Consider the following 22,653-nt stretch of genomic DNA (forward strand, 5'->3'; position numbering starts at 1 on the left):
TCCGCAGGAGGGCCTAGGACTGGTGATTGGGAATACAGCGCGCCCTGAGCCAGATTATCTTCCCAAGCCACGGCCCTTAGGGTTGTCGGAGCTTCAAAGGACCAGGTGGCAGCTGGCGAGGTGGCTGGGGGGTCCTTTTTGGCAGTTGTCCCTTGTCTGTAGAGGAAGGCCCCTGGCTGGGGCCTGCTGCGGCTGGGAGGCAGGTCTGGGAGGCAGGGCGCGGGGGCGCTAGCGGCGCTCGGAGCCTGTCCTGGCCGCAGGGGCACTGGGGCGCAAGGGAGGCAGGGCGGGCCAGGGGCGCGGGGGCGCCGGGGCGCCAGGGGTCCTCCGGACGGGCCCGGGGCGCGGGGCACGGGGGCGCACCGGCGGGGGGCGGGCCCGGGGCACTGGGGCGCGGCGGCCGGGAGGAAGTGCGGGGCCTGCCCGGGCGCGTTAAGGAAGTTGCCCAAAATGAGGAAGCGCCTCGCGCCCGGCGGCTGAGGCGACTCCAGCCCCGGGAGGAGCGAGAAGGAGCGGGCGGTCCTGCGCTGCGCCCCGACCTGTCCCGGCCCGGCGTCCAGCGCCCCGCCCTCGGCTCACCTGGCACAGGTAGGTGTGCGCGCGCGCCCTCCACGCGGCAGCGGCGACCCGGAGCCCGCGGGCCCCCTCGTGCGGGGGAAAGCGGCGGCGGAGATGCGGCAGCCGCGCCCACCCCCCACCCCTGGGCCCGGGTCTATGCCTGTGCTCGGGGCCTCCCCTGACAAAGGAGGGACAATCTGACGGACTCTCAGGAAGGTGCTGCCAGCTTTTGTCCTAAACCGAGTGATCTCGGGTCAGACCTGCCTGGGCAGCAAGGGGGGCCCGGCTTGTGGGTGCGGGAGCCGCCGGAGCAGAGAGGCGCAGGCAGGGCTCCGTGGCGCCAGAAAGCGCAGGTTGTCATTTGGCTGTTTTATAGATCCGCTGGAAAATTCTACGGGCTTTATCGAGAGACCCAAGGTGCAGATGTGCCGGCGCCTGCGGAGGGCCTAACATATCCCCGCCTTTTCCTACAGAAAGAAAGAGCAGTTGCAGGAAAGCACCACACTTTCGGAGCCATTACTAAAATGTAGCAGGATTGCGCGTGGTGACCCGTTTTCGTGGTAAAGTAACTTAATTAGGCCGTAAGGAACTTGGAGAGCCGAGTGTAGTCGCTTGTAAGTTGGAGTTAAATGTTGTTTCGGCAATATGGCTCCAAAACGTTAAGCCCACCTACATAACTGTACAAAGGCAGTTGGGTTTTTGGTTCCCTAGAATGTTCGAGAACTAGAAGGAGCGCCATTGGAGAAGTTGCCGTTGGACTCTTTCTTGCGCTGGAAACAGTGTTGCAGGTTAGTTTTATCAGTTTGCCTGAATCACCAAAGATGCCACTGTTTTCTAGCAAACCCTGACTAGCCAGGGTTCTTTTCCTTAAACCCTGGAAGCATGTCGGCCTTAGTTAGGAGTTGGAGATGCTCCACATCTGAATTTTCTAGTTAAAAAGGAGTTCATCTTGTGATGACTTGGAATTCCTGGAAGAAATGCAAATGATTCTAGCGTTTGAAGTCTTTGTTTTAGTAAGAACAAATTCAAATCTTTTAGGAAGGCAGCGTTTTAGTTAAAAGCAACTAAATGCATCAATCTGCTGTCCACCCAACCCCCCCAAAAAAGTCCATCTAGGGCACGAATATATATATATCCTTGAGCTAAAAAGTTGAAAAACTGGTAAAGTGTTACATGTTTTCTATGAGAAATGTTGTCTGTTAGAAATATTTTATCAAACCGTTTTGTTCCGTCTCCATTATACTTTTGCTTCCATGTGTTTACAGAACTTTTGCAGTAAAATAGAAATGGATTTGGAGTCTCTATATGTGGAGTGTTTTCATATGTAGGATTTTATAAATAGGCTTAATAACTAGAACGTTTGTAAGGTTCTAAGCGAGGGTAAAAGTTGAAGCGTGTCCTGGAGGTCTTCACCTGCCCGGAGGAATGAAGTTGGCAGATAATTTTAGTGCTAGACCTGTATTTGAGAAATAACTCACTTTAGCCTTCTACGGGTTCATACTCAATATTCTAAGCGTAGGTCTGATTTCTCTGTTTTTATTTTATTTATTTATTTTATTTTAATCGTCTTGTCCTTTTTTTGATTTTTCTGTTTTTACACCAAAGACTTCTTGGTTCATTAATACTTAAGCAGCACATGCCATGTCCATAATTATTTTCCAAAACCCTGGTGCTGATATGTTTTGGAACTGTGGGTTTTTCACAATTTAGAACTTAAATTGAGAATCTGAATTTCAACACTGAGAAAAACATTTCTCCGAATCTAGAAAGGCACTGCCCCAGGCACGCTCCTGCAATCGCACCGTCCATATGCCTGCACCCACAGTGTGACTCGTCTTGCTCAGTAGAATAAACAGACTAAAAATAGCTGTGTGTCCGTTTAGGGCAGATGTTGTCACCAAGTGAGTTCCCTAAAACTCACCTCAAAACCTGGTTTCTGAGCTTTTGCGCATTAGGATTTAAGGGACCCTTTAAGACCCGTCGGGGGCTGTTGTTTACTTTCCGGAAATAAATTGCATTTCTGCTTCACAGTAGCTCACACCCTCTGTGATTAAAAGGGCAGTTGTCTCTTTTCTGGGAGTCTGAAGTAGCAAGACTTCAACTGAAATTTTAGTGATCCCAGTCCCAGTCCAGATCCCAGTGAGAACAGGATGCCTCGCCCCTCGGGATAAGCGGTGCCCTCCAGCCGCAGGGCTTCGAGGTGGATGGCCTGACACGGAGAACACAGGCAGGGCATTGCTCTTCCTCACCGCTGCAGTGCGGCTTTGGAAGAAGTACTGCTTCCTGCTCCCTCCACGCCTGGCTTGCAGTCTGTCCATCTGTCCGTCCTCCGTCCTCGGGGTCTAAGGAGCGGCAGAGCACTTGCTACAATCCCAGCTACTTTGGCTTCCTCCTCGCCCCTTCTCCCCCCTGATCCCTATTTGCAAGTTTTAACATTTTCTTCCCTTTTTGGATTGGTTTCGGTATACAGTGGAGTTGGGCCCTTGGGGGAGAGTTATTTTTTAAATAGTCCTGCACTGAACATTAATTTATTTTCTTTCAAATTGACTGAGATCAAAAGGCAGAGTCTTCCTGAGAGACTGGAATCAAGCTCCCTGAATTAACTGTGTCTCTTCTCTTGCTCTTCTGCCTTGCATTTCAACAAGCTGGTTCTTTTTCACTTAGAAAAGCCATTTTTTTTTGTTTTGTTTTGTTTTGTGTGGGGCTGAGGCCAGGACGAAGCTAGACTGAGTGGTTTTGAAAGGAGAAGCTCATTCATTCATTTGGGCGTCCTGTAAGTGGCTCACTTCCTATGAGCTTACAGTTTCCATTTGGAAATTGTTTGCCTTTAAAAATTGAGTATGTCGGCTTTGCCCTATGGGTCTTAAAAGGGGGTTGAATTAGAATCTTACATGCAGGCCAAAGACACCAGTACAGGAAAGAATATTGAGGTTGCATTACGGTAGGCTTAAAGAATCAAGAACGGCTCTCTCTTGATCTGTCCATTTCTGGAAACCACCAGAAATGGGCTCCGGAGGCCGCCAAAGGCTGATGGTGAGGGGAGGAAGTGAGGATTGAACAAAGAGCAGCGACACCCCAGTTACTACGGAGGGTGAACTGGCAGCTTTCATGACGGATGGTATCTGGTCCGAGCATCCTCTGTCCTGGGGTCCTCCCTCTGACACTGGGGTCCAGGCTCCTGAGGCTCGAGAGGGTGCTACCCCCTTCTCAGGGCTGTGCCGGAGGACAGGAGGGGACCCAGGGCGGGAGGGTGAGTGAGGCACGGCCCCGGCATGGTCAACAGCGAGAGTGAGGGTGGGGAAGGATGGCCGTGGGCCCAGGACCCAGTTTTAGGAAAACCCACAACTTAGATATTGGCTTGTTTATCTATGTTCTGTGGGGGCTCCAAAGAGCATTTAATTGTCCAGCACGTGACCTTCTGCTTTCCCACGACAGCTGTTTGTCTTAACTGATAAATCTGCATTGCGTTCTGGCCAGTCTGATAACTTTTTAAGCTGCCTGCTTCTGCTGACTTGTCGGGGAAGCGTTCTGCTGTGGCCAGAGTTGAGTTTTGCTTTTATGACATTCTCATTTATAGCAATGCCTTCCCACGCTCCGGGGCTGCTCCCCTAAGCCACCTTTGCCTCCTTTTAGCTGCTTCTTGTGGAATTCTCCACCTTATTGCTGGTAATGTGCTCGTTTGTGGGTTTTGATGTGTCCACGTTCAACCGTGTCTGTCAACTTCCTGCTCTGACAAAGGAGCCCTTGGCAGTCCCAGACCCGCACCCCCCACGGCCATCATGACGTCCTTTGGGGCTGGGAAGCCGTGTGGTGTTGATCGTGATGTTAGTGATTGTAGAGCGAGGGGTGTCATGTGGTTCCAGTTTACTTCTGGGAGACTTCTGCTGTTTTTCCTGGGTAAACACTGGCTTCTGTGTCTTCTCAGTAGGCTCTGCGCCTGTGACGACATCTCCCTAACTCTCTGACGCAAAACCAACTCCCCAACTTTCCCGCTGCACCGGATACACCAGGAGATCGATCTGTTCCAATTTTCCCTTCTTTTTCTGGAACCCTTGTCTCCTTGCTCAAGTCTGATGCCTTTCCCTGTCTTACTGCCCACGTATTAGTGAGGGAAGCCCGTCCAGGGGAACGGCTTCACTAAAGATGCTTTTGCAAAGTGCCTCTCAGAGTTGCTCTACCCGTTGGAGTCTTAACATACGTCTGATCAGCAGCGCACATGTGCGGTGCGCCCATTGTAAGGCCACGGTAATATTTTGAGAACGTTCTCCTCAAACCTTTTTATTTCTGTTAGGTATTATATGTATATTATATACACATACACGTGTTACTTACATTTTTACTATACTAATTGTATCAATTACATAATATAATAAATACATTATGTATACACTTACTGTACCGTGTATGATATTATACTACATTAGATACAGTGTAGTGACTCCAGTTTTGGCCGCTGCATTTTATACCAGTTTCAGTGTCGCCTCTGTATTTGCTGTGACCCTGTGTTTTCTTATCCAGTCAATGGGGATGCATATTTTCCCGGGAATGGGGAGCCCATGGTGCTTTTTTTCAGGATGCCTGGCCTGGATCTCTTGATCCTGAAGCATGTGCTGTGTGATTTTTAAGTCATATTCCAGGGAAGCTTTCCTTGCCCAAATCACAAGGTGCTAGACGGAATCAGGTTGTGTGAGCAGGTAGTTGCTGGCGGGGGGTTGGGGGGATCCGGGGGGCAGGTGACAGGGGGAGACAGGGTGTGGACCTGTCAAAGCACTCCCACGTCCATGGCCATGAGGTGTGTAGGTTCTTAGAGTGTCTTGGGATGGGGATCCTGAAGTCCACTTTGTGGAATGAGCGGTGACCTCCTGCGGCCCCTTTGTGAGACCGTTGGGTGCTGCTTGGGTGGAGGTAGCATGCTGCGGTTATTTTCATCTTAAATGCTAAGGAAATTTGAGTGGTTTGATTGCTACGTGAAGATACTCAGGAAGGCTCCTGAGTATCTTCATCAGCAGTGGTTGCGAGTAGGGGCCCGGAGCTCCTTTGGGTTCAAGTCCCATTCTGTATTGAAGCTTCCATTTCTGTCTTTGGGAATGGAACATCCACGGGGTTCCACGGAGACGCACTACAGGGACCCCACGTGCGGTGCCCACTCCTGGCCTATGGCCATCTCCGCCTCCCCTACACGAGTGGCTCTGGGAGTCTGCTCCCGCAGTCTTGGGGGAGGCTGGTATTCGCACTCCCAAACAGGTCACAGGCCAGTAAGTACTATTTCTAAAGCGAGTTTCTCTAACCTCCAATTTGGGAGAACCTTGTACCATTTTTTTTTTTTTTAATGTGTTAAATGCATGGCATGCCCTGGTATGTGTCCATTAAGGAAGAATTCGGATTTGATGGGCACCCTGGCACTCTCCGTGGCCGGCCCCCATGCCCCAGCCCACCCTCTGTGGCAGGAAGGTGTGTTTCTTTCACCTCAGTGCCTGTGTGTGTGTTTCCTTAACACCACTATCATTCTGCGACTTTCTTTTTCTAATCAACCACAAGCCTGGAATGGAGGGAGGTCTTCCCACCCGAGGTCACTGCGTTCTGTTCTGCAGACTCGAAAATAAGCTCATTAACCCATGGACATTCAGCTCTCCCCGGCCCCCGCCCCGCCAATTTCTGTTACTATGCTAACGCACGCCTCTCACCAAGCGAGCTAACCAGCCACCTAATTTGTATGAACTAAGCTGCCATGAACGCCCCCCAGGCCTCTGGCGTTCCCAGGGCACCACTCTCTGGAGCCCACTCCCACCTCGCAGCGCCACCCCGTCCCCCTCACCCGGCTGAGCCCATCCCTTTGTCTTCCGGGGTCGGCAGCAGTTTGCAGCCCCTGGGCCACAGCCTCCCTCGCTTCCCATCACGGTTACGGACTCACAGTCTGTCTCCTGTTGGAATGTCTCCTCTGGCCTTTCTCTGCATTTATAGCTGCTGCACAGGCTTGGAGAGGAACGCCACCACTTCCTTTTCTTACCAACCCGATCAGCTGATGGTCATGGCTGTGTGAGGTTGTGACAGCGAGGAGGAAGGGGGGTGAGCCCGCCAGAGCAGGCTGGATTACAGGCCGGGAGCTGCTTTGGGGTTCGCTGGGTCCTGGCAGCTGTGCCGGCCGCCCTGGGGCTCGGGCAGGACGTGTGTCCGAGGAAAGGGCTGCCCTGCCGTGTCCGTGCTGATAATTGGGATGTGGCCAGCCCAGGAGCATAACTTGCTCAGAAGCACGTGTGTGGAAGGGACACCGGGGACCTTCCAGTTCACCTGCTGAGAAGGTCAAGTGACTTGTCCAGCAGCTAAAGGGTGTGGCTGGGTCCCAAAGCCTCAGACTTGTGTGGCTCATCCGGACCCCCATGATTCTTAGCTGCCGCTCTGACAAGGAGTGGGTGGCCAGGAGGTGCAGAGTCCTGCCCGCGACACAGGGAGGCCCAAGGAGGCAGGGGGACCGGGCATGAGCTCCGTGCGCCGTGTGCTTACTATCTTTATAGCTGTGTCTGGGGAAATCTAGCTAATTCAGTCGGAATCGGACAACCAGTCTTGAATCAATGACAGGTTAATATGAGAACATCAATGTTTTCATGTTTTTGTCTCCTTTCAACACACGTTAAGCTTACTTCCAAGCTCACCACCAGAGCGAAGCAGAGCCACTTGCAAGCTAGTTGGAGAGGGTGCCCCAAGGCACTGTCTACACCACAGGCTGCCCCGTGAGGGGAAGAGTGGTTGCTCCCCATGGGAGTTCCTGCCACCAGGGCTGGGAGGGAACCCATGGAATGGAGAATTTTCCCGTGGGACTAGAGTGGTCCGGCCGGAGGAAGGCCAGTCGAGCGCTGCCGGGAAAGGCCGTGCTCTGGAAGGAAGGCAGAAAGCCACGCGGGCTCCCCACCAAGTTGCCGCCGGTGTTGGCAGAGACACACCTGGCAGTTAACCCTTCCCGCTCGTCTCTTCTGGAAACTCTGGAAACCGCGTGCATATCCTTCCGCAGAGGAATGGTACTGGTTTGCCAGGAGTGCTGGAACGGAGGACCAGAGACTCGGGGGTTAACTAACGGTTCTGGAGGCCGGAGGTCTGAGATCAGCTGTCCGCAGGGAGGCCACTCTCTCCGGCTTGTGGTCTCCTCCCTCTGTCCTCACACCTTCTTCCGTCTGTGTGCGTCTCGGTGTCGTGTCTTCCCCCTTCCCACGCAGATGGCCATCGTGCTGGATTAGGACCCACCATAATGGCCTCGTTTAAGCTTAATCACCTCGGTGAAAACTCTCTTTCCACATAAAATCGCATTCTGAGGGCCTGAGAAGTTAGGACTTCAACACAGGAATCTGTGGGACATGGTGGGTCAGCCTGTCCCCTCCTCGTGGTGGCCGTCTGCACTGCCATCCAGAGCATGAGGGGACTCTCCAGGCCTCACCACGAAAGACCCGGGGACATGATGGAGCACAGGGCAGGTGAGGGGAGACAGGACCCCCGGGACCTTGAAGCAGAAATGCAGCGGGTCGTGCAGAAACCGGCCCCACGTGCAGAACGTCAGCATGAGCCAGGCGGGGACGCTCCCGTCCGTCAGGGAACGGGCATGGGCTATTAGCCACCTCGGAAAAGCTTTACTTCTTAGACCGAAATAAGCTCCAGGCTGAGCAGAAAATGAAAACGTAACAGCAAGATCATACAAGAAAAGCTCAGGTGAGTTTTTAAGGAATTACGGTGTGAAGAAGGCCTTTCTTAAATATAACAGACAATACAAAACCAAGAAATAGAGAGGCGAGTATCATGTCCCAGCATTTTAAGCAAGTCTCTATACAAAGGATAAAGAATGTATGAACAAGTGGCAAACCCCCATGAAAGACGCTTACTTTCAGCGTCCGTAGTGAGGACTCGGTCTTGACGTGCAGGGACTTTTTTCAGATCGGTGAGAAACATGAACACAGCCGATAGAAGCCTCCACGGAGGACACGGACAAGTGCTGAGAAGGCGAACGAGCCCCCGTACGTGGACACGGCCTGCGTCGGTGCAGTGCGCGTTGGTCGCAGCGCCGGCTCTGTGACCAGGCCTGGGGAAGGCGGACCCTCACGCGGTGGGCACTGGCAGGGTCATCTTCTGGAATTTAAAACGCGCATGCGCTTTCCCTAGATAGTTTCACTTTCAGGAACTCCTTACACCTATAGAATCACAAAAGTGAAACAATGTATATGCATATGGTAATTCACTGCAACATTTCACTTTGTAATACCCCGGAGCGGGGGAGCGACAGGAAAGCACAGGAAAAAGGAAGCGCATATCAGGAGAGGGCTTGGTCGACTCACTCGTGTTCTGTCCGCACGGCCGAATCCCACGAGGTGGTCTTTTCAAAAAATGTGGGCTCTTTGTAACCACAGTGGAAGGGGGTCCAAGCTATAGTTGGTGAAACAGTGAGATGTAGTGTATCTCCATGCATTTGCTAAAACACATGCGTGCACGCGACAACAGGGCCACACTGATAACTCACCGTCTGCAGGTGGGGGTGCGCGGCCCACGTGCAAACAGGCAGCCGGGTCCAGAAGCCAAGTCACCGACTATGAGCAGCATTTCCCTGGCGGGCGGCGGGGGAGTTGGGGGGGTGGTGGAGGGGCAGTAACTTCAGTTTAGAGAAAAAGCGAGATGCACCTTTGGACTCTGCCCAGAGACGTTTCTGGATTTAGAGTGAGCAGGGGGGAATGGGGAGGTTTGCTGGGCTGAGACCGGAGGAGAGCTGGGCAGGACAGCATCCTGTGACTGGACGTTGGTCCCCGCAGGGGGAGGGGGTCCTCCAGAGGTTAGCCGGCTTGCCCGAGGTGCTGCAGCTGGGGTCCTCCCGCGTGCCCCTGGCCATCGATCGCCCAGGCTTGGTGCGCCCCCACATGCTCAGGCTGTCTCCACACATTCGGATGTGGTCTGGCGGGCGGCTCGCCTCTGGACTTTCCCCACAAGTGCAGCAGCTGAGGCTGAGAACAGGTGAGCGGGACTGCAGAGCACATGGCACGTCTTTAAAGCCTGGCCCCGTTGCCATCAAGGTGGACTGTACTGGGGCACTGGGCATCATGGCAGCCACGCATGCCTTTCTTTGCAAAGACTCTGATCCATACCCACGGTGCACGGACGTGCGTGCATGCATGCATGGATGTGAGAAACTGAGAGGGTTCACTCGTCTTCACGCCGTCCTTTTGCACTTGCGTCATGAGGTCTGGATGTCTGAAGTTGGGGAAGAAGGACTGTGAGGCCGATGTCAGCGCGTTCTCTGCACTAGCGGCCGACTGCTAGCGGGTACGAGCACGCGGAATGATTCTCCGGGACAGAATGTGCAGCGTCGTCTGATAGAAAGACTGGCCTGTCGCGTTTTCCACCCGAGGGCATTCCCATCTGTAGTTGACTCTGGCTCCCCCGTACACACGTGAGATGGTTATTTTCTCATGAGAAGGACACACACATGTTGCTCCGGGTTGAGAGCTGGGCCATCGTTTCTTGGTGTCTATGGCTTGACTTTGGGGCCTCGCCGGTTGCTGTGGATGGTGACATGGGGACTGCTGTCGCTGTGGGCCATTTGGGGACCATCTGTGGCTGTGCCCTCCACAGTGCTGACCCTGTCCATCCATGCACCCACACAGGGCAGAGAGCTGTGCTCGCCCAGGGAGCCCCCAGGACTCCTCCGACACGCCCAAGCTTCTTGTCCTTTGTAACAGAACTTTTAGGACCACAGTTTTCACCCATAAATGTCCAGTTCCCAGAAGTGCTCCTCCAGCCCCTGTCTGGGGTCGGCATGGGGGGCAGAGACAGAGCCCGCACAGGGTCTGGCGTCCACCCTCTTTCTTGCTCACCTGCAGGGCGAGGCTGGAAGTGCTGGTCCGGTGCAGAGCTCTGGGGCCCGCAGGTGCACGTCTGGGGTTCACAGACGCACCCCGCAGAGCACCAGCGGTCTGGCTTGCAAAGAAGAGGCCGCCTGCAGCGTGGTCGTGGCTCGTGCATGAAATCCAGGAGCTTGCATGTTAGCCCCTGTTCGTCCAGGGAGTGAAAAAGAGAGTCCTTCAGGGGCAAAGATTGAGAACCGTGTGGTTCTGTATAGGGCCAGCAGCCACGTGTGGTCATGTATATTCCTGGTACTTAAAGGGAAACAAATTTCAAAGTCGGTTCTCTGCCACACTTCAAGCCACACATTCAAGGCCACCTGTGGCTCGTGGCTCCATGTGGGACGGAGAGTGGAACAGCCTTTCCCTCGTGGTGGCACAGTCTAGTCCCACGGGTTCCCTCCCGGAGTCAGGAGACACGGGCTTCTACCCCTGCCCCCAAAACCCCATCTGTGGAGAGTGGCCTGTAACACTTGGTGCTTTTCCGCACGTGGACCCGGGTGCCTCCCGTTTCCTTAAAGGGGTCTGGCCTCAAGGTCAGAGGAGACCCAAGTCTTGTCGACGGAAACTGGCTCAGCGCTTTCATCTGCAGTTGTGACACCGACTCAACACGACAGCCTTCCCCAACGCACGCATGTGCACACGTCACACCCATCACACACGTGTGTGTAAATGTGCACACCACACCCAGGGGCACGTGCACACACGCCACACACACCAGGGTGGTCCAGCCCAGTGACGGGTCAGGGGTGAGCCTGAGACACTGGAGTGGTGTCCAGGTGTCGCCCGGCGGTGGTCCCGAGGGAGCAGCCTTGGAGAGAGTTAGTCTTGGGTTAGCTACTTGGTTCGGTTTGGTTTCTGGAAGAATCAGCTAGTGTCTCGTTCAGGAGGATTTTGAGGTCATGGAGAAAACGTTAATACTTGTTCATTTCTCTGCAATAATAAAAATAAATCCAACATCGTTTTCTCAAGATATTTGGGATCTGAGATCCTGTCCATGTAGAAAGGGCCGTCTGAAGCGGGAACGCTCCTATGGAGGCAGAAGGAAGGAAATCACGCAGATTTCATGACGTGCTGTGTCCCCGCTGTGCGGTCCTGGAGGGCGCACCGTGGGCTCCCGTGCGGGGAGCGGAGGGGAGGGTGTCCCGGAGAGGCCATGGCTGTGGGGGCCTGTGACACCGGACACAGAGGCCCATGTTGCCAGGTGGGACCCCCAGCTGGGCAAGCGTCCCTCTCCCTGAGGCTCCAGCCCTACCTCTCCCTGCAGCCTGCAGTTTGCCTGTTTCTGGAATTTCTGTGCTGCTTATTTGGGCGAGAGATAAGGCAGCCCAAGAGCAACAGTGCTGAAGGGTTTGGGAATTCTGGAACTTTCTTTCATGATTCAGCCTGTTGTCAGGAAGTGTGGCAACACGGGCTTCCTACTCGTAGCTGGGGGCCCGCCGGCAGCACTGACAAGGCAGCAGGGGCGCGACGCTCTCACCTGCAGGACTGCGTCTGAGGATCCGACGTGAGGGTCCCGTCAGGATGGGGGTTCCCGGAACACTGCGGCTTCTTCCGCAGCCGGGTGACTGCCCGCTGCCCGGAGCCGGCTCTGTCTGGGTCGACAGAGAGGCCCAGAACCTTTGGTGCAGGGTGGCCAGCGCGCAGCAGCGGTTCTGCAGCCCCCAAGCCCCCCTGGGCCGTACCTGTCGCCTGGAGAGCCTCCAAACCCCCACAGGGCCGGCCACGCCCTGGGAGGCTTTGAGCCCTTTGGGGCTGGAACCCCATCACCCAGCACTCTGAACAGTGCGTCACCCGGGCTCTTCTAAGCTGTAGGCATGGGGATGGGGCGTTGCTGCGCTCTAGAACTTTCTTCTGCTTGCTCATTGAGCTTGCTCAGGAATGCAGACCTCTGAGGATGCCTGCCTCCAGCAGCAGGTGGCCTGGGCCCCGACACGGTGGTGGGGGTGGGCACAGTCACGGGGTCTGCGGGGCTGCTGAGCGTCGGGAAGGGGGATAGCCCTGCTCCAGCCTGCCGATTCTTGGCCGACAGTCCGAGCCTTCCCACCCCCCGTAGCACTGTGGTCCCTGAGCTGAAATGGCACTGCCCCCTGCCGGCCTGGGCCCGCTGGACGGTCTGGCTCATGCTGGGCCCTGGGTCGACGGGCTCCAGTCCTGGCGGGTGGCCGGGGACAAGTCTGAGGTCTGTCATTCGCGCTCCCCGACAGGCTCCCGGGCTAGAGAATCCAGGGGAGAAGTCCTCTGGCTTCTGAAAAGCGACTTTCACCGAAGCTCTGATCACCTGTCCGTTCCTGCCTTGAACTTCTCTGCCTCAGGGACCTCGTAGACCGGGGTCTCCTTTGTCTTCCTCGTGTTTCTGGGCTGAATCCCTGGTGGATTACCTCCCATGGTCCTAAAGCTCCTCCGTCCATCCCGTGCTCCGTGCCTGAGCACTTGCTCGCTCTCTGCCCCCCTCCCGACCTCCGCCGCCTGCTCACGACTCCCCTCCCCTCCCGTTCACGCCGTGCTGCGGTTGGAGCTGCTGTTTCTACCAAGCGGTGGATCTGGTGAGTGCTTGGATCCCACGGCTGTGTGTGTGAGTGTGTGTGTGTGTGTGTGTGTCTCTGTGTCTGTGTGTGTGAGTGTGTGTGTCTGTGTGTGTGAGTGTGTGCGTGTGTGTGTGTGTGTGTGTGTGGCCTTGGCCTCATCTGCCCCTCGGGACAGGCTTCTGGTGACGGTCCCTAGGTCCCACCTGTCTCTGTCACCACTTCTCTCCTTGGATTGTGTTCGTGTCCCTGCACAGACCCAGGGCAGGCCCCTCCTCTCGGACATGAGTCATGCTAGGGAGTGGCCCAGGGTGGGTCTTGGCCTGCGCAGTGCTTTCCTCATTCTCAGTAAGGCAGTGTGTGTGTGTGTGTGTGTGTGTGTGAGAGAGAGAGAGAGAGAGAGAGGGAATTGCGTTAATATTTATTTCTCCCTGAGGAGCCTCCCTGCCATTCAGAATCTTCTCCGACCTCAAAATACGGTTGATTCCCCACTTCTCAGTGGGACCCCTGCTCTGTGGGCTTGGCCCGAGGTCTGCAGTAGCCCCCATGTTTCCTGCCAGGGGGAGCTTTGCTGCGTTGGGTTCTGCTCCCACAGCCTGTCTGGGTGATTCCTGGCACTTCTCTTTCTGGTTCTTGCGAGGTCACTTCAGAGAGGACGCAGTCCTGACATCTTTATCTGCCAACACGCAAGCTATCTGAGGTTTTGGTATTTATCTTGAAGAGCATTTGTCATTTTCATTAAACAACTAAATTTCTTGAGGAACAGTTAAGAATAAACAAAATACAGTCAGAATGACCAGGAAAGCTCATGGTCAGGCACTCTCCTTCTGCCGGCCGACCCGATCCACGTGGCCAGGCAGGGCTGTCTCCTCGCTGGCTCTCTGTTCTCTTCAGCACATTGATTTATGGGCCAAGTTCCACCAGCCAGAATAGTGCTGGGTGCTGGGGCTTTAGCAGTAGCCAAGATCCTTCCCCGCGCGCCGTCTGCTTCCGGTCAGACTGAGGAAGAGCAGGGGCGATCGCACATGACCTCATTTGTTCCTCATGGCAACCGTCTTTTTAAGGGAAGTTTTAAAAATACAGAAAAGTGCAACCATTCTCATAATTAACAAATATCGCCACTTTACCTTTTTTCTTCTTTTCTTTTTTTTTCTTTTTACCCCTATTTCTCCTAAAAGAACATTCTGAATAGAGTGAAAGCTACATCCTTTTTGCGGAGAGCAATTTGCCCAACACCAGAGAGCCGGAGAGCAGCCGGACTGACGCTCAAGGTCAGGTCCCTGTGGGGGCAAAGTCTGCTCTTCGTCTGGTTTACTTTGCACGCGGCCGCGCTGTTTTACGCACACGACGTTGAGTGGCTCGCCCACGGCAGGTGTCGGCGTCCGCAGTAGTGGCACAGACTGACTCGTTCGCGGTGGACTGATGTCTGATGCGCGTATGTAAAGCCTGTGTTTTCGCGGGTGCCAGGAACGTTTGCAGAGCCCGCAGACACAGCAAGGCGGGGCTGTCAGGGGCTGAGACGAATCCAGGCGTGAGTCTGGCCCCTACGACGGTCCACTTACCGCGGTAAGCGTGTCACAGTAACTGTCCCCGTCTCATTCCTGCGGCACGGACGCCCGTGTAAATACTCAGGAGGCCTCTCGGAGGGGGAGGGGGATGAACCTGCGACTTGCCTTCAGCTCCTTCTCCGAGACGACGTGCTCTCTGTCCCCAGGGCCCGCGGGGTCTGTGTCTGCGAATTCACCCACCCACTTGCTGAAATTCATTTTAGACCGTGAGCCCGGAGCTCGTGGTGCCCTCACAGGCCTTGACGTGCCGAGAGCGGCAGGGGTCGACTCAATGGGCTATGCTTGCCTCCGGCTCCGGTGGACGGACGCCCTCTGCCCACGTGTCATCTTGGCGTCGAGCAAGTCCCACATCTTTTCTCTTTTTTTAATTTTTCTGCTTTTTGTGGGTGACTTTGGAGTTTGAAGCTAGAGTATGGTGTGGGGTCCCGCGGGCATGAGGCTGCGCGGCCCCTTCTGGAGGAACGCCATGTTCGATGGGCTTTCCTTGGGCAGGAGTTGTGACGTTGCTGCTCACAGGCTCTGTGTTAATTAATCAACGATATACGTTAAATCAGGTATTTTTAAACAGAAACACCCCAGGGTCAAGACTGCATTAACTGGTGCTTGGGCGTGTGGGATCACCGCACCCCCCTCCCCCCAAACAAGCCTGTGCTTCCCCTCAAAGCAGCGGTCCCGTATTCACTAACTCTGTCTTCAAGGTAACTCTTCAGGAAGTGAATACCACACATGGGCACAACTGATTGTATTTTGTTTCCTTCTTGTACAAAGCAGGGAAATAATTCTTTTAAAGATTTTACTTATCTGAGCTAGAGAGCGAGCTAAGGAGAAGTGAGAGAAGCAGGCTCCTTGCTAAGCATGGAGTCCCACCTGGGGCTCGATCCTAGGACCCTGGGATAACGACCTGGGCTGAAGGCAGACGCTTAAGCGACGGAGCCCCCAGGTGCCCTCACAGCCAGTATCTCTAAGGAAATGTGTTTCTTATAACCAGGGAGTGACTTTATGGCAGACTGACTTCCAGATGTACAAGCTGTGACCGGTGATGTCGTAACACGCACATCCCCTGGGGGGTCCCTATGGCTCCCACCGTTCAGACCCCCCGGTCCTCGGAGCTCATGTTCCACACAGGCTGACTTGGAAGGCAGAGGCAGAGATCCTCAGGGCGCATGACGAAGGCAGTGAGCATTAGCCTTCGGTGGCTGTGGACTGCGTCGTCCGGCTTGGATGCAAGGGGAGGGGTCGGCACCTGCCACAGGCCCACGTCCCCACCAGACACTGAACCAAAGCTTTGTTTTTTTAACATGTTTTTGAGTTCCTGCAATGCACATGCAATTTATAAACTAGGGGTCAGGACAGGAGCTCGTAAAGGCCATTTTGGTGAACTTCCGGAACTGAGTGAGGACTCATTTGATAGAGAAACCGCCATGGGTTGTAGTCTTAAGGCCTTCACTTGTTTGGCTCTTATCTATAAAAGTCTCATTCTGAGGATACCTGGAAAGCATTTTGCTCAGGTGTGGTAAGACACGCAGATGCGGAAATGATTGTCGTGAAGGAAGAAGTGTTTGCGCTCACAGATCCCTAGAAACAGGCGGGACTGTACACACCCCCTCCCCCAGGGAGGAAGCACTGGGGCCTGTCAGGAGGCAGAGGGAAATGGGAAAACAGAGCACGCCTTGTGGTTTCTGCAGGAAAGGGGAGGCAGGGTATACAGGCCTGAGGTCCGTTCCTCTGGAAAATTTCATTAGGTTCTCGGGTGTCAGCGCTGTTCACCATGGCCTGATACCTGGCCCGGGGGTGTGAGAGCCCAGGGGAGGAGGTGGATGGGGGTTGGTTGGTTGGTTGGTTGGGATGAGAAAGGGTCCCTCGTAGGAGAGCCTTTACTGTCGACAGAAACTGTCCAACGCTGCGAGGGGCAGTCTCTCTGGGATCCACTAGATCCAGACAATAAAACATCAGAAATAAAGAAAATAAGAAAAAGTAATGAGAGAAATGATGTATACGAGCCTCACGCGGTTCTCATGGTGACGGCTGGGAACGAGCCCCTCATGACTGGTAGTGGGCGAAATGCACCCGGGGCCTTCTCCACAAGAGGCTCCCCTCCAGGGAGAGGACCTGGTCACCGCCGTGTCCCAGCAAAAAGATTCCTCATATTCTGTTCCCCTCCTTGTGGAGGGGACGATACAGACCCATCATTAATGGGGGTAAGGCTTCAAGTAAACGGATTGGAACACAGCAGACAGGAAAGGGAGTGTGGGTCTGGGAGAAAAACAAGCTGGACCACTGGATAAACACTGGGAAGGTCAACGCTCTGTGACCGCGGGGCACTGAGAGCCCGAGAGTTAATGGCAACGTACGGGAAGTGCGCCTTCCGCATGTCTCGCCTGCACAGGGATAGGCACAGGGTAGCCGCGGCGGCAGCCGAAAGAAGAAGGCAAACACGCCTCTGAGAAGGAGTAGCTGGGGAAGGACACGGAATGAGACCAGAAGACCGTGAAGTCTTGCCCCTGTGGCTACAGAAAACGTGGGATCCTAGTGCAGAGAAGGAAAACCTCAGTCCTCGGTTCCTTCTGTCTGGTTCAACCCGGCCATGTTTCCAACAGCAACAACAACAAAAACCAAAAACAAAACAAGAAAACCAAACCCTTCCAGGTTTCAATAGAAAGAATGACAAGCGTGCTAAAGGGGAAGCGAAAATACAGTCAACGCAGCAAGGATCCAGGAAACCCAGAGAAAGAAGAGAAAGCCAGAGAGAAAATCTTGACGAAAGCCAGAGAGGGATGGAGACCCCACTGGAGACCCCACGCACAGAGGAACGAGAGGAGTTATTGTTGGCAGACTTCCCGTCATGAACTGCAAACCAGAACTGAAGTTGTGAAATATCTGAAGAACTGAGAGGGAAGCAGACCTAGAATCTTCTGTCTCACTCAAGTGTCCTTCAAATGTGAAGGAGAAATCAAGACTTTCTTGAACAAACACATACAAGGAACATTTCCCACTAGCTGCCTGGCCCTACAGAAAGTATTAAAAGAAGTTTCTCAGAAGGAAGAGTGATCTCGGATCTGCCTGAAGAAAGGAAGAACATCAGAGAAGGAAAAAGGGAAGGTAAAATAAGATACTTCACTTTTCTTATTTTTAAATCTTCTTTTTTAAGATTTTATTTATTGATCAGAGAGAAAGAGAGGGAGAGAGAGTGAGCACAGGCAGACAAAGTGGCAGGCAGAGGCAGCGGGAGAAGCAGGCTCCCTGCTGAGCAAGGAGCCCGATGTGGGACTCGATCCCAGGACGCTGGGATCATGACCTGAGCCGAAGGCAGCTGCTTAACCAACTGAGCCACCCAGGCGTCCCACTTTTCTTATTTTTAATTGCTCCAAAAGGCAATCGTTCATTTAAATCAATAGAAGTAACAGTGTACTAGTGATTCTTACGTGTCTGTACGTGGAAAGAAGGCAGGGCTGTCACAGATGCTGAAATGGAAGATAGGAACACTGAGGAGGCAGAGTATTGTATGTGGAGTGGGTACTGTCATTTGAAAGTTCGATTGAAAACTTGGGTTTTGGGGCACCTGGGTGGCTCAGTGGGTTAAGCCTCTGCCTTTGGCTCAGGTCATGATCTCAGGGTCCTGGGATCGAGTCCCGAATCAGGCTCTCTGCTCAGCAGGAAGTCTGCTTCCCTGCCCTCTCTGCCTATTGCTCTGCATCCTTGTGAGCTCTGTCTGTCAAGTAAATAATTATAATCTTTTTTTAAAAAAAGAAAATTTAGATTTTAAATGTATATTGTAAACTCCAAGGAAACCACTAAAAATTTTTTAAAGTTATGCTGGAAAGATCTATAATGGAATGCTTGTAGTAAAACCAGAGAAAAACAGAAAAGCAAAATGTAATAAGATGCTTGAGTAAAACCAGAGAAAGCAGAAAAAGCAGAGAACAGAGAGAGAAAGAACAAATGCAATGAAAAAAAAGTTACAAATGTATCAGATATCAATCCAACTAAATAATCACTTTCTTTTTTTTTAAGATTTTACCTACTCATTTGACAAGAAAGAGGCAGATCACAAGTAGGCAGAGAGGCAGGCAGAGAGAGGGAGTGGGGGATGGGAAGCAGGCTCCCTGCTGAGCAGAGAGCCCGATGCGGGACTCGATCCCAGGACCCTGGGATCATGACCTGAGCCGAAGGCAGAGGCTTTAACCCACTGAGCCACCCAGGCACCCCTAAATAATCACTTTCAAAGCAGATGGTCTAACTATACCAGTTAAAGTACGGCGTTTATAGGAGGGGACCAAAAACATGACCCAAACCTATATTGTCTACAAAAGACCTATGTCAGATGTAAAGACACCTACAGATCAATACAGGAATGCAGAAAGATAGCCCCACCAATCAAAATAAAAGATGGAATAGGTACATCAATTTTAGCTAAAACAGACTTGAGAAAAGTAGAAGACTATCAGGGATAAAGAAGAGTATTACGTGGCCGTAAAGGGATCAGTTGCCCAAGGAGACAGAACAGCCTTCGGCACGTCGGCGCATGACAGCGTCAGAATACACAACGCGAACACGGATGGGACTGGAGGGAGAGTGGGCACACCCACGGCTGCAGCTGGAGACCCCACCGCCTCCTGTCGGTCACTGACCAAGTAGACCGAGGGCTGACGGGGTCGCGAGACCAGAGCAGCACCGTCGACCCCACTGGTCTGCTCGACACTCGTAAACTGTTCGGCCCAACAACAGGAAAACACACGTTCTTCTCAGACTCACCTAGAACGCTCATCAAGACAGCACGTTCTTGGAAAACGTAGGTACCCATACTTACATGAATAAAAAATAACATAAATTATGTTCTCAGAATATAAGGGAATTAACCTAGAAATCAGTAACAGAAGGATAGCTAAATTCCCCCCAATTTTTAAAATTAAACAACAGAGTTCTAAATACACTGTAGGTCAAAGAAGTGTGAAGAGAACTACAAAAGTATGTTGAACAGAATAAAAATACAACAACAAATTTATGGGATTTAGCAAAAATTGTGCTTTAAAGGGAATTTATGGAGTTAAGTGCAAATATTAGATAAAAGGAATATTTATAAAATCCATAACCTGTGTTCCACCTTAGAAAGCTGCAAACTAAAAGAGCAGAAAAAGCCTAAAGCAAGAAGAAAAGACATAATTAAAATGAGAGTAGAAATCCTTGAAGTTGAGAACAGGGAAACGCCAGAGAAGAGGCAATCACTGGTATCAGAAGTAGGAGACATCGGTGCTGATACCATGACCTCACAAACCAGTGACCAGATAGTGTGGAAGACTCTGTCCTCACAAATGTGACGGCAAACGTGAACCAGACTAGTTCCTGAAAGACACAAACCACCAGGACTCACAGAAGGAAAAAGAGCCTGAATCGTCTTGTCTCCTCAGTTTAAGTCAATAATGTAATAAGCTCCTCCCTGCCAGGGCCGGGGGAGGTCCATGCTCCAACGGTTTCACTGATGGATTATAACATTCATTGAAGGAGGAAGTTAGCAATTTTCAATAATTTTCTCTTCCAGAAAATAGGGGCAGAGGGATGGAGACATGAGCGCGCCCTCACGTTCAGGTTACTGTAGACCCAGACGGACAGAGAGAGACGTCAGGTGCCGCACACACAGCTGAAGTGTGCTTGTATGCACACGTTCTCCGTCGTCGGAGGGGTCTAGAGGCAGTGGCATCTGCTAGCCGCGAACGCACCTTGTGCTCAGATCCTGGTCTCTAATACCACCCACCGCCCATCACAGGGAACAGGGAAACGAGAGTGTGGAGGAGTAGACCGAGGCGCATACCTGAGACACCCTCAGCATCTTCAGGGCAGTGACCCCCAAACACGACGCAAACCACAATGACAGGGCCAGTAGCCCAGGGCACAGGAACCGCTGGAAGGGATCCCAGTGGCCACACAAGCACTGTCAGAGCAACAGAGTAAAGCAATATTTCATTAAAACCTGATGCATGAATGAAATAACCTTGAATCCATACTTAGATAAAATAGGACTGAACCCATAAATAAGAGGAGGGGACAGACCCATCAACTCTGCGGGAGAATTCCAGACAATGTATGTAGATCTCTGCGCTCCAGCGGCCGGGACACTCCTCCCCTCTCCTGATGGATGGACGGCACCGAGTTTCTTCCTTCCAGACGGGGCGGACAGGAAGAGGCGGGGATGGGGGAGATCACCTTCACAGTGGAGAAGCCCGCCAAACGCCAGCTCGGCCCGTGTCGAAGAGGAACCCTAACGGTGGTAAGTCACGTCGAGAGCACACACCCTTGATCTGATGTGAGGCAGATGGCACTTTCCCTGGGGGGTCTTTCTCCCCCAAACACGTAGCTTCAGTCTAACCATGGGACAGACATCAGACAACCCGGGTGAGGGACCTTCTACAAACGGCCAGAACAGTCTCCTTCAGAACCATCGAGGCCGTGCAGGACAAGGAAAGTCTGAGGACCCGTCACAGCCAGCAGGTGCCCAAGGAGGCGTGAGAGCTCAGTACCGTGTGGTGTCTGGGCTGGGGTTTAGGGACATAAAAAGAAGGCATTAGGTAAAAAACTAAGGAAATCCAGACAAAGTAATAAATGAGGGGCTTTAGTTAAGAATAGTGGGTCACTGTTGGTTCACTAGTTGTGAGGGACGTACCATGTCCTGTAGGATGTTACGAACAGGGAAACTGAGCATGGAGTGTATGGACGTTCTGTACTATCGCTGCGATTTTTCTGAAAATCTAAGTATATCCTAAAATGTTAAGTTCATTTACAAACTAAAAGAGAAAGAGAAGGATCGATGCCCTCTCTGCCCTCCTGGAGGCAAGCGTGCCTCAAACACACTCATCCAAGTAGAGATACATTAAAATTAAGTCAGAACTCTGGTCAGTGGTGTGAAGGAAGGAGCAGGGTACCTCGAGGGGCCCTCGCTGGTCTGGAAGCATCCGAGGGTGCTGTGCTCAGAGAGCCCACGGGGAGCGGTGGGGCGGGTGGCAAGTGACCCTGAGATCAGAGGGCGGAAGTCCCGTTAGCAGAGAAGCGGTGTGACCAGGCTTTGTTGGAAGAGTGGAGCTAAGATGGGTAGGACTGGAGACCCAGCAGCGCGGAGAAGAGAGCTTCCTAGGAGGATATAGACTTGTCTCGAACAGCCACACAGATGACATTGTGGGTGCACGTCCTCCGACCTGAGCCCGGGAAATCACAGACGGCCGGACCCCACCCCCACGGCTTCTGATTCTGCAAGCCACGTGGGGCCTGGAGGTTTCCATTCGCATATCTCGAAAGCTCCGTGTGATGCTGGTGTTGCCGGTCTTAGGGTCGCACATGGCCAGCCTCGGCTGCGCGGGACCAAGGAGGGAGCTCTGAGTTTGGTCAGAAAGGCCTGTGCTTGCATTAGGATGTGCGGGCTGAGGGACCTGTCGCCATGCCCCCGAGGGCCTCCGAAGGCTGTAGCTAAGGAAGGGCTGGCCTCTAGCACTGCTTGTCCCACGACTGCCTGTGTGTCCTTTGGGAGGTAACCGATGTCCTGGGCTCAGTGCCAGGCCTGATGAACCTGGGTACCACCACCTTCAGGGATGCGGGCAAGTCAGCTGATGCCCTGGGAGCCAGCGCCTGGGAGCTCCCCTCTGTCATTCCGTCATCCGGGTCACCATCCACTGTCGCCAGGCGGGCCCTGAAGGTGCACCTGTCCTCCTGGCGGCTCGGTCTGTCGTCCGTAAGATGGTGTGGAGCTTGCACAGACCCGTCTCTTCTGTGGGCCCGGGAGGCAGGATGCAGGATGCCGTCCGTTACTTCCCGGAACACATCCTTGCGAGTCTCCTGGACACATCGAAGTAGACCTTCCACCAGAGTTCTGGAAGCTTCAGTGCGTGGAGAGGGTGTCTCTCCGTGTTGTGCCTCCTGTGGTGTTTCCGCGTGGAGTCTGGCCTCTCCTGGCTCTCCCAAGTGTGGGGGACAGCGGTGCCCGGAGTGTGAGCGCCACAAAAGTTTTGGTAGACCCAGCTTGGCACGTAGACATGAAGAGCGTGTCTGCTCAGCCTCCCCAGCCCCCGGCCAGGAGCTGCTGAGAAGATTCTCTAGGGTCTCTCTCTACTTGATATAGTTTTATAAGAGAATTTGATACTTATAATGTCT

At 53.2% G+C, this 22,653-nt stretch overlaps 1 protein-coding gene across 4 annotated transcripts in view; it reads left to right on the top strand.

Moving 5' to 3' along the window:
• Nucleotides 1-429: 429 nt before the first annotated feature.
• SYK (spleen associated tyrosine kinase) overlaps nucleotides 430-22,653 on the top strand; it is a 67,605-nt gene continuing 45,381 nt past the window's right edge. Inside the window, exons 1-2 of one of the 4 annotated variants that reach the window (XM_059143575.1) lie at nucleotides 1,032-1,172; nucleotides 1,270-1,346. The gene's annotated coding sequence lies outside the window, so the exon portion shown is untranslated. Of the gene's footprint in view, nucleotides 589-1,031; nucleotides 1,173-1,269; nucleotides 1,347-22,653 lie in introns of those variants that run through there. The other 3 variants (XR_009346686.1, XM_059143576.1, XM_059143574.1) reach the window with 3 other exon arrangements.

Source organism: Mustela lutreola, chromosome 12 (genome assembly GCF_030435805.1).
Source record: "Mustela lutreola isolate mMusLut2 chromosome 12, mMusLut2.pri, whole genome shotgun sequence".
In the NCBI taxonomy this organism is placed as follows: Eukaryota; Metazoa; Chordata; class Mammalia; order Carnivora; family Mustelidae; genus Mustela; species Mustela lutreola.